The sequence below is a fragment of the Engystomops pustulosus genome, chromosome 9, assembly GCF_040894005.1.
Source record: "Engystomops pustulosus chromosome 9, aEngPut4.maternal, whole genome shotgun sequence".
Taxonomy (NCBI): Eukaryota; Metazoa; Chordata; class Amphibia; order Anura; family Leptodactylidae; genus Engystomops; species Engystomops pustulosus.
This window is the reverse complement of record NC_092419.1, coordinates 68,645,007-68,654,663: the sequence shown is the minus strand read 5'-3', so window position 1 is coordinate 68,654,663 and position 9,657 is coordinate 68,645,007. Positions and strand designations below refer to the sequence as shown.

The following is a 9,657-nucleotide window of genomic DNA, read 5'->3' as shown; positions in this document are numbered from 1 at the left end:
TTGAACCTTCTTTTACTATCTCATAGAGAAACTAACACAATTTTCAGGCTCAAAAAGGTCAACGGAACTTGGGATTCCCAGCCAGTCTCCCATGCTGGTACTTGCCAAGCCTTAAGCTGCATTGCTGCTGCGATCTGACAAGAGCAGGCACATTCAGCTTAGAATGGCCGTTGACAGCAGCTGTTCAGTTTGAACCTTCTTTTACTATCTCATAGAGAAACTAACACAATTTTCAGGTTCAAAAAGGTCAACGGAACTTGGGATTCCCAGCCAGTCTCCCATGCTGGTAGTTGCCAAGCCTTAAGCTGCATTGCTGCTGCGATCTGACGAGAGCAGGCACATTCAGCTTAGAATGGCCGTTGACAGCAGCTGTTCAATTTGAACCTTCTTTTACCATCTTTGACAGAGAAACTAACAATTTTCAGGTTCAAAAATGTCAACAGAACTTGGGATTCCCAGCCAGTCTCCCATGCTGGTACTTGCCAAGCCTTAAGCTGCATTGTTGCTGCGATCTGACGAGAGCAGGCACATTCAGCTTAGAATGGCCATTGACCGCAGCTGTTCAATTTGAACCTTCTTTTACTATCTCATAGAGAAACTAACACAATTTTCAGGTTCAAAAAGGTCAACAGAACTTGGGATTCCCAGCCAGTCTCCCATGCTGGTACTTGCCAAGCCTTAAGCTGCATTGCTGCTATGATCTGACGAGAGCAGGCACATTCAGCTTAGAATGGCCGTTGACAGCAGCTGTTCAATTTGAACCTTCTTTTACTATCTCATAGAAAAACTAACACAATTTTCAGGTTCAAAAAGGTCAACAGAACTTGGGATTCCCAGCCAGTCTCCCATGCTGGTACTTGCCAAGCCTTAAGCTGCATTGCTGCTGCGATCTGACGAGAGCAGGCACATTCAGCTTAGAATGGCCGTTGACAGCAGCTGTTCAATTTGAACCTTCTTTTACTATCTCATAGAGAAACTAACACAATTTTCAGGTTCAAAAAGGTCAACGGAACTTGGGATTCCCAGCCAGTCTCCCATGCTGGTACTTGCCAAGCCTTAAGCTGCATTGCTGCTGCGATCTGACGAGAGCAGGCACATTCAGCTTAGAATGGCCGTTGACAGCAGCTGTTCAGTTTAAACCTTCTTTTACTATCTCATAGAGAAACTAACACAATTTTCAGGTTCAAAAAGGTCAACGGAACTTGGGATTCCCAGCCAGTCTCCCATGCTGGTACTTGCCAAGCCTTAAGCTGCATTGCTGCTGCGATCTGACGAGAGCAGGCACATTCAGCTTAGAATGGCCGTTGACAGCAGCTGTTCAATTTGAACCTTCTTTTACCATCTTTGACAGAGAAACTAACAATTTTCAGGTTCAAAAAGGTCAACGGAACTTGGGATTCCCAGCCAATCTCCCATGCTGGTACTTGCCAAGCCTTAAGCTGCATTGCTGCTGCAATCTGACGAGAGCAGGCACATTCAGCTTAGAATGGCCGTTGACAGCAGCTGTTCAGTTTGAACCTTCTTTTACTATCTCATAGAGAAACTAACACAATTTTCAGGTTCAAAAAGGTCAACGGAACTTGGGATTCCCAGCCAGTCTCCCATGCTGGTACTTGCCAAGCCTTAAGCTGCATTGCTGCTGCGATCTGACGAGAGCAGGCACATTCAGCTTAGAATGGCCGTTGACAGCAGATGTTCAGTTTGAACCTTCTTTTACTATCTCATAGAGAAAGTAACACAATTTTCAGGTTCAAAAAGGTCAACGGAACTTGGGATTCCCAGCCAGTCTCCCATGCTGGTACTTGCCAAGCCTTAAGCTGCATTGCTGCTGCGATCTGACGAGAGCAGGCACATTCAGCTTAGAATGGCCGTTGACAGCAGCTGTTCAGTTTGAACCTTCTTTTACTATCTCATAGAGAAACTAACACAATTTTCAGGTTCAAAAAGGTCAACGGAACTTGGGATTCCCAGCCAGTCTCCCATGCTGGTACTTGCCAAGCCTTAAGCTGCATTGCTGCTGCGATCTGACGAGAGCAGGCACATTCAGCTTAGAATGGCCGTTGACAGCAGCTGTTCAATTTGAACCTTCTTTTACCATCTTTGACAGAGAAACTAACAATTTTCAGGTTCAAAAAGGTCAACGGAACTTGGGATTCCCAGCCAATCTCCCATGCTGGTACTTACCAAGCCTTAAGCTGCATTGCTGCTGCGATCTGACGAGAGCAGGCACATTCAGCTTAGAATGGCCGTTGACAGCAGCTGTTCAATTTGAACCTTCTTTTACTATCTCATAGAGAAACTAACACAATTTTCAGGTTCAAAAAGGTCAACGGAACTTGGGATTCGCAGCCAGTCTCCCATGCTGGTACTTGCCAAGCCTTAAGCCGCATCGCTGCTGTGATCCGACAAGAGCACGCACATTCAGCTTAGAATGGCCGTTGACAGCAGCTGTTCAGTTTGAACCTTCTTTTACTATCTCATAGAGAAACTAACACAATTTTCAGGTTCAAAAAGGTCAACAGAACTTGGGATTCCCAGCCAGTCTCCCATGCTGGTAGTTGCCAAGCCTTAAGCTGCATTGCTGCTGCGATCTGACGAGAGCAGGCACATTCAGCTTAGAATGGCCGTTGACAGCAGCTGTTCAATTTGAACCTTCTTTTACCATCTTTGACAGAGAAACTAACAATTTTCAGGTTCAAAAATGTCAACAGAACTTGGGATTCCCAGCCAGTCTCCCATGCTGGTACTTGCCAAGCCTTAAGCTGCATTGTTGCTGCGATCTGACGAGAGCAGGCACATTCAGCTTAGAATGGCCATTGACAGCAGCTGTTCAATTTGAACCTTCTTTTACTATCTCATAGAGAAACTAACACAATTTTCAGGTTCAAAAAGGTCAACAGAACTTGGGATTCCCAGCCAGTCTCCCATGCTGGTACTTGCCAAGCCTTAAGCTGCATTGCTGCTACGATCTGACGAGAGCAGGCACATTCAGCTTAGAATGGCCGTTGACAGCAGCTGTTCAATTTGAACCTTCTTTTACTATCTCATAGAAAAACTAACACAATTTTCAGGTTCAAAAAGGTCAACAGAACTTGGGATTCCCAGCCAGTCTCCCATGCTGGTACTTGCCAAGCCTTAAGCTGCATTGCTGCTGCGATCTGACGAGAGCAGGCACATTCAGCTTAGAATGGCCGTTGACAGCAGCTGTTCAATTTGAACCTTCTTTTACTATCTCATAGAGAAACTAACACAATTTTCAGGTTCAAAAAGGTCAACGGAACTTGGGATTCCCAGCCAGTCTCCCATGCTGGTACTTGCCAAGCCTTAAGCTGCATTGCTGCTGCGATCTGACGAGAGCAGGCACATTCAGCTTAGAATGGCCGTTGACAGCAGCTGTTCAGTTTAAACCTTCTTTTACTATCTCATAGAGAAACTAACACAATTTTCAGGTTCAAAAAGGTCAACGGAACTTGGGATTCCCAGCCAGTCTCCCATGCGGGTACTTGCCAAGCCTTAAGCTGCATTGCTGCTGCGATCTGACGAGAGCAGGCACATTCAGCTTAGAATGGCCGTTGACAGCAGCTGTTCAATTTGAACCTTCTTTTACCATCTTTGACAGAGAAACTAACAATTTTCAGGTTCAAAAAGGTCAACGGAACTTGGGATTCCCAGCCAATCTCCCATGCTGGTACTTGCCAAGCCTTAAGCTGCATTGCTGCTGCGATCTGACGAGAGCAGGCACATTCAGCTTAGAATGGCCGTTGACAGCAGCTGTTCAATTTGAACCTTCTTTTACTATCTCATAGAGAAACTAACACAATTTTCAGGTTCAAAAAGGTCAACGGAACTTGGGATTCCCAGCCAGTCTCCCATGCTGGGACTTGCCAAGCCTTAAGCTGCATTGCTGCTGCGATCTGACGAGAGCAAGCACATTCAGCTTAGAATGGCCGTTGACAGCAGCTGTTCAATTTGAACCTTCTTTTACTATCTCATAGAGAAACTAACACAATTTTCAGGTTCAAAAAGGTCAACAGAACTTGGGATTCCCAGCCAGTCTCCCATGCTGGTACTTGCCAAGCCTTAAGCTGCATTGCTGCTGCGATCTGACAAGAGCAGGCACATTCAGCTTAGAATGGCCGTTGACAGCAGCTGTTCAATTTGAACCTTCTTTTACTATCTCATAGAGAAACTAACACAATTTTCAGGTTCAAAAAGGTCAACGGAACTTGGGATTCCCAGCCAGTCTCCCATGCTGGTACTTGCCAAGCCTTAAGCTGCATTGCTGCTGCGATCTGACGAGAGCAGGCACATTCAGCTTAGAATGGCCATTGACAGCAGCTGTTCAATTTGAACCTTCTTTTACTATCTCATAGAGAAACTAACACAATTTTCAGGTTCAAAAAGGTCAACGGAACTTGGGATTCCCAGCCAGTCTCCCATGCTGGTACTTGCCAAGCCTTAAGCTGCATTGCTGCTGCGATCTGACGAGAGCAGGCACATTCAGCTTAGAATGGCCGTTGACAGCAGCTGTTCAGTTTGAACCTTCTTTTACTATCTCATAGAGAAACTAACACAATTTTCAGGTTCAAAAAGGTCAACGGAACTTGGGATTCTCAGCCAGTCTCCCATGCTGGTACTTGCCAAGCCTTAAGCTGCATTGCTGCTGCGATCTGACGAGAGCAGGCACATTCAGCTTAGAATGGCCGTTGACAGCAGCTGTTCAATTTGAACCTTCTTTTACCATCTTTGACAGAGAAACTAACAATTTTCAGGTTCAAAAAGGTCAACAGAACTTGGGATTCCCAGCCAGTCTCCCATGTTGTTACTTGCCAAGCCTTAAGCTGCATTGTTGCTGCGATCTGACGAGAGCAGGCACATTCAGCTTAGAATGGCCGTTGACAGCAGCTGTTCAATTTGAACCTTCTTTTACTATCTCATAGAGAAACTAACACAATTTTCAGGTTCAAAAAGGTCAACAGAACTTGGGATTCCCAGCCAGTCTCCCATGCTGGTACTTGCCAAGCCTTAAGCTGCATTGCTGCTGCGATCTGACGAGAGCAGGCACATTCAGCTTAGAATGGCCGTTGACAGCAGCTGGTTAATTTGAACCTTCTTTTACTATCTCAGAGAAACTATTACAATTTTCAGGTTCAAAAAGGTCAACGGAACTTGGGATTCCCAGCCAGTCTCCCATGCTGGTACTTGCCAAGCCTTAAGCTGCATTTCTGCTGCGATCTGACGAGAGCAGGCACATTCAGCTTAGAATGGCCGTTGACAGCAGCTGTTCAATTTGAACCTTCTTTTACTATCTCATAGAGAAACTAACACAATTTTCAGGTTCAAAAAGGTCAACGGAACTTGGGATTCCCAGCCAGTCTCCCATGCTGGTACTTGCCAAGCCTTAAGCGGCATTGCTGCTGCGATCTGACGAGAGCAGGCACATTCAGCTTAGAATGGCCGTTGACAGCAGCTGTTCAGTTTGAACCTTCTTTTACTATCTCATAGAGAAACTAACACAATTTTCAGGTTCAAAAAGGTCAACGGAACTTGGGATTCCCAGCCAGTCTCCCCTGCTGGTACTTGCCAAGCCTTAAGCTGCATTGCTGCTGCGATCTGACGAGAGCAGGCACATTCAGCTTAGAATGGCCGTTGACAGCAGCTGTTCAATTTGAACCTTCTTTTACCATCTTTGACAGAGAAACTAACAATTTTCAGGTTCAAAAAGGTCAACGGAACTTGGCATTCCCAGCCAGTCTCCCATGCTGGTACTTGCCAAGCCTTTAGCTGCATTGCTGCTGCGATCTGACGAGAGCAGGCACATTCAGCTTAGAATGGCCGTTGACAGCAGCTGCCTAATTTCTACTTTCTTTTACTATCTCATAGAGAAACTAACACAATTTTCAGGTTCAAAAAGGTCAACGGAACTTAGGATTCCCAGCCAGTCTCCCATGCTGGTACTTGCCAAGCCTTAAGCTGCATTGCTGCTGCGATCTGACGAGAGCAGGCACATTCAGCTTAGAATGGCCGATGACAGCAGCTGTTCAGTTTGAACCTTCTTTAACTATCTCATAGAGAAACTAACACAATTTTCAGGTTCAAAAAGGTCAACGGAACTTGGGATTCCCAGCCAGTCTTCCATGCTGGTACTTGCCAAGCCTTAAGCTGCATTGCTGCTGCGATCTGACGAGAGCAGGCACATTCAGCTTAGAATGGCCGTTGACAGCAGCTGTTCAATTTGAACCTTCTTTTACTATCTCATAGAGAAACTAACACAATTTTCAGCTTCAAAAAGGTCAACGGAACTTGGGATTCCCAGCCAGTCTCCCATGCTGGTACTTGCCAAGCCTTAAGCTTCATTGTTGCTGCGATCTGACGAGAGCAGGCACATTCAGCTTAGAATGGCCGTTGACAGCAGCTGTTCAATTTGAACCTTCTTTTACTATCTCATAGAGAAACTAACACAATTTTCAGCTTCAAAAAGGTTTACGGAACTTGGGATTCCCAGCCAGTCTCCCATGCTGGTACTTGCCAAGCCTTAAGCTGCATTGCTGCTGCGATCTGACGAGAGCAGGCACATTCAGCTTAGAATGGCCGTTGACAGCAGCTGTTCAGTTTGAACCTTCTTTTACTATCTCATAGAGAAACTAACACAATTTTCAGGTTCAAAAAGGTCAACGGAACTTGGGATTCCCAGCCAGTCTCCCATGCTGGTACTTGCCAAGCCTTAAGCTGCATTGCTGCTGCGATCTGACGAGAGCAGGCACATTCAGCTTAGAATGGCAGTTGACAGCAGCTATTCAATTTGAACCTTCTTTTACTATCTCATAGAGAAACTAACACAATTTTCAGGTTCAAAAAGGTCAACGGAACTTGGGATTCGCAGCCAGTCTCCCATGCTGGTACTTGCCAAGCCTTAAGCTGCATTGCTGCTGCGATCTGACGAGAGCAGGCACATTCAGCTTAGAATGGCCGTTGACAGCAGCTGTTCAATTTGAACCTTCTTTTACTATCTCATAGAGAAACTAACACAATTTTCAGGTTCAAAAAGGTCAACAGAACTTGGGATTCCCAGCCAGTCTCCCATGCTGGTACTTGCCAAGCCTTAAGCTGCATTGCTGCTGCGATCTGACGAGAGCAGGCACATTCAGCTTAGAATGGCCGTTGACAGCAGCTGTTCAATTTGAACCTTCTTTTACTATCTCATAGAGAAACTAACACAATTTTCAGGTTCAAAAAGGTCAACAGAACTTGGGATTCCCAGCCAGTCTCCCATGCTGGTACTTGCCAAGCCTTAAGCTGCATTGCTGCTGCGATCTGACGAGAGCAGGCACATTCAGCTTAGAATGGCCGTTGACAGCAGCTGTTCAGTTTGAACCTTCTTTTACTATCTCATAGAGAAACTAACACAATTTTCAGGTTCAAAAAGGTCAACGGAACTTGGGATTCCCAGCCAGTCTCCCATGCTGGTACTTGCCAAGCCTTAAGCTGCATTGCTGCTGCGATCTGACGAGAGCAGGCACATTCAGCTTAGAATGGCCGTTGACAGCAGCTGTTCAATTTGAACCTTCTTTTACTATCTCATAGAGAAACTAACACAATTTTCAGGTTCAAAAAGGTTAACGGAACTTAGGATTCCCAGCCAGTCTCCCATGCTGGTACTTGCCAAGCCTTAAGCTGCATTGCTGCTGCGATCTGACGAGAGCAGGCACATTCAGCTTAGAATGGCCGTTGACAGCAGCTGTTCAATTTGAACCTTCTTTTACTATCTCATAGAGAAAATAACACAATTTTCAGGTTCAAAAAGGTCAACGGAACTTGGGATTCCCAGCCAGTCTCCCATGCTGGTACTTGCCAAGCCTTAAGCTGCTGCGATCTGACGAGAGCAGGCACATTCAGCTTAGAATGGCCGTTGACAGCAGCTGTTCAATTTGAACCTTCTTTTACTATCTCATAGAGAAACTAACACAATTTTCAGGTTCTAAAAGGTCAACAGAACTTGGGAGTCCCAGCCAGTCTTCCATGCTGGTACTTGCCAAGCCTTAAGCTGCATTGCTGCTGCGATCTGACGAGAGCAGGCACATTCAGCTTAGAATGGCCGTTGACAGCAGCTGTTCAATTTGAACCTTCTTTTACTATGTCATAGAAAAACTAACACAATTTTCAGGCTCAAAAAGGTCAACAGAACTTGGGATTCCCAGCCAGTCTCCCATGCTGGTACTTGCCAAGCCTTAAGCTGCATTGCTGCTGCGATCTGACGAGAGCAGGCACATTCAGCTTAGAATGGCCGTTGACAGCAGCTGTTCAATTTGAACCTTCTTTTACTATCTCATAGAGAAACTAACACAATTTTCAGGTTCAAAAAGGTCAACGGAACTTGGGATTCCCAGCCAGTCTCCCATGCTGGTACTTGCCAAGCCTTAAGCTGCATTGCTGCTGCGATCTGACGTGAGCAGGCACATTCAGCTTAGAATGGCCGTTAACAGCAGATGTTCAGTTTGAACCTTCTTTTACTATCTCATAGAGAAACTAACACAATTTTCAGGTTCAAAAAGGTCAACGGAACTTGGGATTCCCAGCCAGTCTCCCATGCTGGTACTTGCCAAGCCTTAAGCTGCATTGCTGCTGCGATCTGACGAGAGCGGGCACATTCAGCTTAGAATGGCCGTTGACAGCAGCTGTTCAATTTGAACCTTCTTTTACTATCTCATAGAGAAACTAACACAATTTTCAGGTTCAAAAAGGTCAACGGAACTTGGGATTCCCAGCCAGTCTCCCATGCTGGTACTTGCAAAGCCTTAAGCTGCTGCGATCTGACGAGAGCAGGCACATTCAGCTTAGAATGGCCGTTGACAGCAGCTGTTCAATTTGAACCTTCTGTTACTATCTCATAGAGAAACTAACACAATTTTCAGGTTCAAAAAGGTCAAAAGAACTTGGGATTCCCAGCCAGTCTCCCATGCTGGTACTTGCCAAGCCTTAAGCTGCATTGCTGCTGCGATCTGACGAGAGCAGGCACATTCAGCTTAGAATGGCCGTTGACAGCAGCTGTTCAGTTTGAACCTTCTTTTACTATCTCATAGAGAAACTAACACAATTTTCAGGTTCAAAAAGGTCAACGGAACTTGGGATTCTCAGCCAGTCTCCCATGCTGGTACTTGCCAAGCCTTAAGCTGCATTGCTGCTGCGATCTGACGAGAGCAGGCACATTCAGCTTAGAATGGCCGTTGACAGCAGCTGTTCAATTTGAACCTTCTTTTACCATCTTTGACAGAGAAACTAACAATTTTCAGGTTCAAAAAGGTCAACGGAACTTCGGATTCCCAGCCAGTCTCCCATGTTGGTACTTGCCAAGCCTTAAGCTGCATTGTTGCTGCGATCTGACGAGAGCAGGCACATTCAGCTTAGAATGGCCGTTGACAGCAGCTGTTCAATTTGAACCTTCTTTTACTATCTCATAGAGAAACTAACACAATTTTCAGGTTCAAAAAGGTCAACAGAACTTGGGATTCCCAGCCAGTCTCCCATGCTGGTACTTGCCAAGCCTTAAGCTGCATTTCTGCTGCGATCTGACGAGAGCAGGCACATTCAGCTTAGAATGGCCGTTGACAGCAGCTGTTCAATTTGAACCTTCTTTTACTATCTCATAGAGAAACTAAC

The 9,657-nt window shown here is 45.6% G+C and overlaps 44 pseudogenes; all 44 read right to left on the bottom strand.

Annotated features, from left to right (window-relative positions):
* Positions 1 to 56: 56 nt before the first annotated feature.
* LOC140089025 (5S ribosomal RNA) lies at positions 57 to 175 on the bottom strand (annotated as a pseudogene).
* Positions 176 to 245: 70 nt separating this feature from the next.
* LOC140089680 (5S ribosomal RNA) lies at positions 246 to 364 on the bottom strand (annotated as a pseudogene).
* Positions 365 to 623: 259 nt separating this feature from the next.
* On the bottom strand, positions 624 to 742 carry LOC140097075 (5S ribosomal RNA; annotated as a pseudogene).
* Positions 743 to 812: 70 nt separating this feature from the next.
* On the bottom strand, positions 813 to 931 carry LOC140081081 (5S ribosomal RNA; annotated as a pseudogene).
* A 70-nt stretch (positions 932 to 1,001) lies between these two features.
* LOC140101266 (5S ribosomal RNA) lies at positions 1,002 to 1,120 on the bottom strand (annotated as a pseudogene).
* Positions 1,121 to 1,190: 70 nt separating this feature from the next.
* On the bottom strand, positions 1,191 to 1,309 carry LOC140101265 (5S ribosomal RNA; annotated as a pseudogene).
* A 70-nt stretch (positions 1,310 to 1,379) lies between these two features.
* Positions 1,380 to 1,498, bottom strand: LOC140094988 (5S ribosomal RNA; annotated as a pseudogene).
* A 70-nt stretch (positions 1,499 to 1,568) lies between these two features.
* Positions 1,569 to 1,687, bottom strand: LOC140101264 (5S ribosomal RNA; annotated as a pseudogene).
* Positions 1,688 to 1,757: 70 nt separating this feature from the next.
* LOC140101262 (5S ribosomal RNA) lies at positions 1,758 to 1,876 on the bottom strand (annotated as a pseudogene).
* Positions 1,877 to 1,946: 70 nt separating this feature from the next.
* Positions 1,947 to 2,065, bottom strand: LOC140101261 (5S ribosomal RNA; annotated as a pseudogene).
* A 70-nt stretch (positions 2,066 to 2,135) lies between these two features.
* Positions 2,136 to 2,254, bottom strand: LOC140083597 (5S ribosomal RNA; annotated as a pseudogene).
* A 259-nt stretch (positions 2,255 to 2,513) lies between these two features.
* LOC140091541 (5S ribosomal RNA) lies at positions 2,514 to 2,632 on the bottom strand (annotated as a pseudogene).
* Positions 2,633 to 2,891: 259 nt separating this feature from the next.
* LOC140089245 (5S ribosomal RNA) lies at positions 2,892 to 3,010 on the bottom strand (annotated as a pseudogene).
* A 70-nt stretch (positions 3,011 to 3,080) lies between these two features.
* LOC140081080 (5S ribosomal RNA) lies at positions 3,081 to 3,199 on the bottom strand (annotated as a pseudogene).
* A 70-nt stretch (positions 3,200 to 3,269) lies between these two features.
* On the bottom strand, positions 3,270 to 3,388 carry LOC140101259 (5S ribosomal RNA; annotated as a pseudogene).
* A 70-nt stretch (positions 3,389 to 3,458) lies between these two features.
* LOC140082938 (5S ribosomal RNA) lies at positions 3,459 to 3,577 on the bottom strand (annotated as a pseudogene).
* Positions 3,578 to 3,647: 70 nt separating this feature from the next.
* LOC140085906 (5S ribosomal RNA) lies at positions 3,648 to 3,766 on the bottom strand (annotated as a pseudogene).
* Positions 3,767 to 3,836: 70 nt separating this feature from the next.
* On the bottom strand, positions 3,837 to 3,955 carry LOC140095124 (5S ribosomal RNA; annotated as a pseudogene).
* Positions 3,956 to 4,025: 70 nt separating this feature from the next.
* LOC140091094 (5S ribosomal RNA) lies at positions 4,026 to 4,144 on the bottom strand (annotated as a pseudogene).
* A 70-nt stretch (positions 4,145 to 4,214) lies between these two features.
* On the bottom strand, positions 4,215 to 4,333 carry LOC140082866 (5S ribosomal RNA; annotated as a pseudogene).
* Positions 4,334 to 4,403: 70 nt separating this feature from the next.
* On the bottom strand, positions 4,404 to 4,522 carry LOC140101258 (5S ribosomal RNA; annotated as a pseudogene).
* A 70-nt stretch (positions 4,523 to 4,592) lies between these two features.
* Positions 4,593 to 4,711, bottom strand: LOC140086132 (5S ribosomal RNA; annotated as a pseudogene).
* Positions 4,712 to 4,781: 70 nt separating this feature from the next.
* Positions 4,782 to 4,900, bottom strand: LOC140094660 (5S ribosomal RNA; annotated as a pseudogene).
* A 70-nt stretch (positions 4,901 to 4,970) lies between these two features.
* LOC140081079 (5S ribosomal RNA) lies at positions 4,971 to 5,089 on the bottom strand (annotated as a pseudogene).
* A 68-nt stretch (positions 5,090 to 5,157) lies between these two features.
* LOC140083564 (5S ribosomal RNA) lies at positions 5,158 to 5,276 on the bottom strand (annotated as a pseudogene).
* A 70-nt stretch (positions 5,277 to 5,346) lies between these two features.
* LOC140088125 (5S ribosomal RNA) lies at positions 5,347 to 5,465 on the bottom strand (annotated as a pseudogene).
* A 70-nt stretch (positions 5,466 to 5,535) lies between these two features.
* On the bottom strand, positions 5,536 to 5,654 carry LOC140088185 (5S ribosomal RNA; annotated as a pseudogene).
* A 70-nt stretch (positions 5,655 to 5,724) lies between these two features.
* LOC140084781 (5S ribosomal RNA) lies at positions 5,725 to 5,843 on the bottom strand (annotated as a pseudogene).
* A 70-nt stretch (positions 5,844 to 5,913) lies between these two features.
* LOC140093767 (5S ribosomal RNA) lies at positions 5,914 to 6,032 on the bottom strand (annotated as a pseudogene).
* A 70-nt stretch (positions 6,033 to 6,102) lies between these two features.
* Positions 6,103 to 6,221, bottom strand: LOC140085548 (5S ribosomal RNA; annotated as a pseudogene).
* Positions 6,222 to 6,291: 70 nt separating this feature from the next.
* LOC140089086 (5S ribosomal RNA) lies at positions 6,292 to 6,410 on the bottom strand (annotated as a pseudogene).
* A 70-nt stretch (positions 6,411 to 6,480) lies between these two features.
* Positions 6,481 to 6,599, bottom strand: LOC140091815 (5S ribosomal RNA; annotated as a pseudogene).
* Positions 6,600 to 6,669: 70 nt separating this feature from the next.
* On the bottom strand, positions 6,670 to 6,788 carry LOC140092179 (5S ribosomal RNA; annotated as a pseudogene).
* A 70-nt stretch (positions 6,789 to 6,858) lies between these two features.
* Positions 6,859 to 6,977, bottom strand: LOC140088309 (5S ribosomal RNA; annotated as a pseudogene).
* A 70-nt stretch (positions 6,978 to 7,047) lies between these two features.
* LOC140081078 (5S ribosomal RNA) lies at positions 7,048 to 7,166 on the bottom strand (annotated as a pseudogene).
* Positions 7,167 to 7,236: 70 nt separating this feature from the next.
* On the bottom strand, positions 7,237 to 7,355 carry LOC140081077 (5S ribosomal RNA; annotated as a pseudogene).
* A 70-nt stretch (positions 7,356 to 7,425) lies between these two features.
* On the bottom strand, positions 7,426 to 7,544 carry LOC140101257 (5S ribosomal RNA; annotated as a pseudogene).
* Positions 7,545 to 7,614: 70 nt separating this feature from the next.
* Positions 7,615 to 7,733, bottom strand: LOC140094466 (5S ribosomal RNA; annotated as a pseudogene).
* Positions 7,734 to 8,173: 440 nt separating this feature from the next.
* LOC140081076 (5S ribosomal RNA) lies at positions 8,174 to 8,292 on the bottom strand (annotated as a pseudogene).
* Positions 8,293 to 8,362: 70 nt separating this feature from the next.
* LOC140085152 (5S ribosomal RNA) lies at positions 8,363 to 8,481 on the bottom strand (annotated as a pseudogene).
* Positions 8,482 to 8,551: 70 nt separating this feature from the next.
* LOC140088053 (5S ribosomal RNA) lies at positions 8,552 to 8,670 on the bottom strand (annotated as a pseudogene).
* Positions 8,671 to 9,110: 440 nt separating this feature from the next.
* On the bottom strand, positions 9,111 to 9,229 carry LOC140086130 (5S ribosomal RNA; annotated as a pseudogene).
* Positions 9,230 to 9,299: 70 nt separating this feature from the next.
* Positions 9,300 to 9,418, bottom strand: LOC140092253 (5S ribosomal RNA; annotated as a pseudogene).
* Positions 9,419 to 9,488: 70 nt separating this feature from the next.
* Positions 9,489 to 9,607, bottom strand: LOC140085290 (5S ribosomal RNA; annotated as a pseudogene).
* Positions 9,608 to 9,657: the final 50 nt, after the last annotated feature.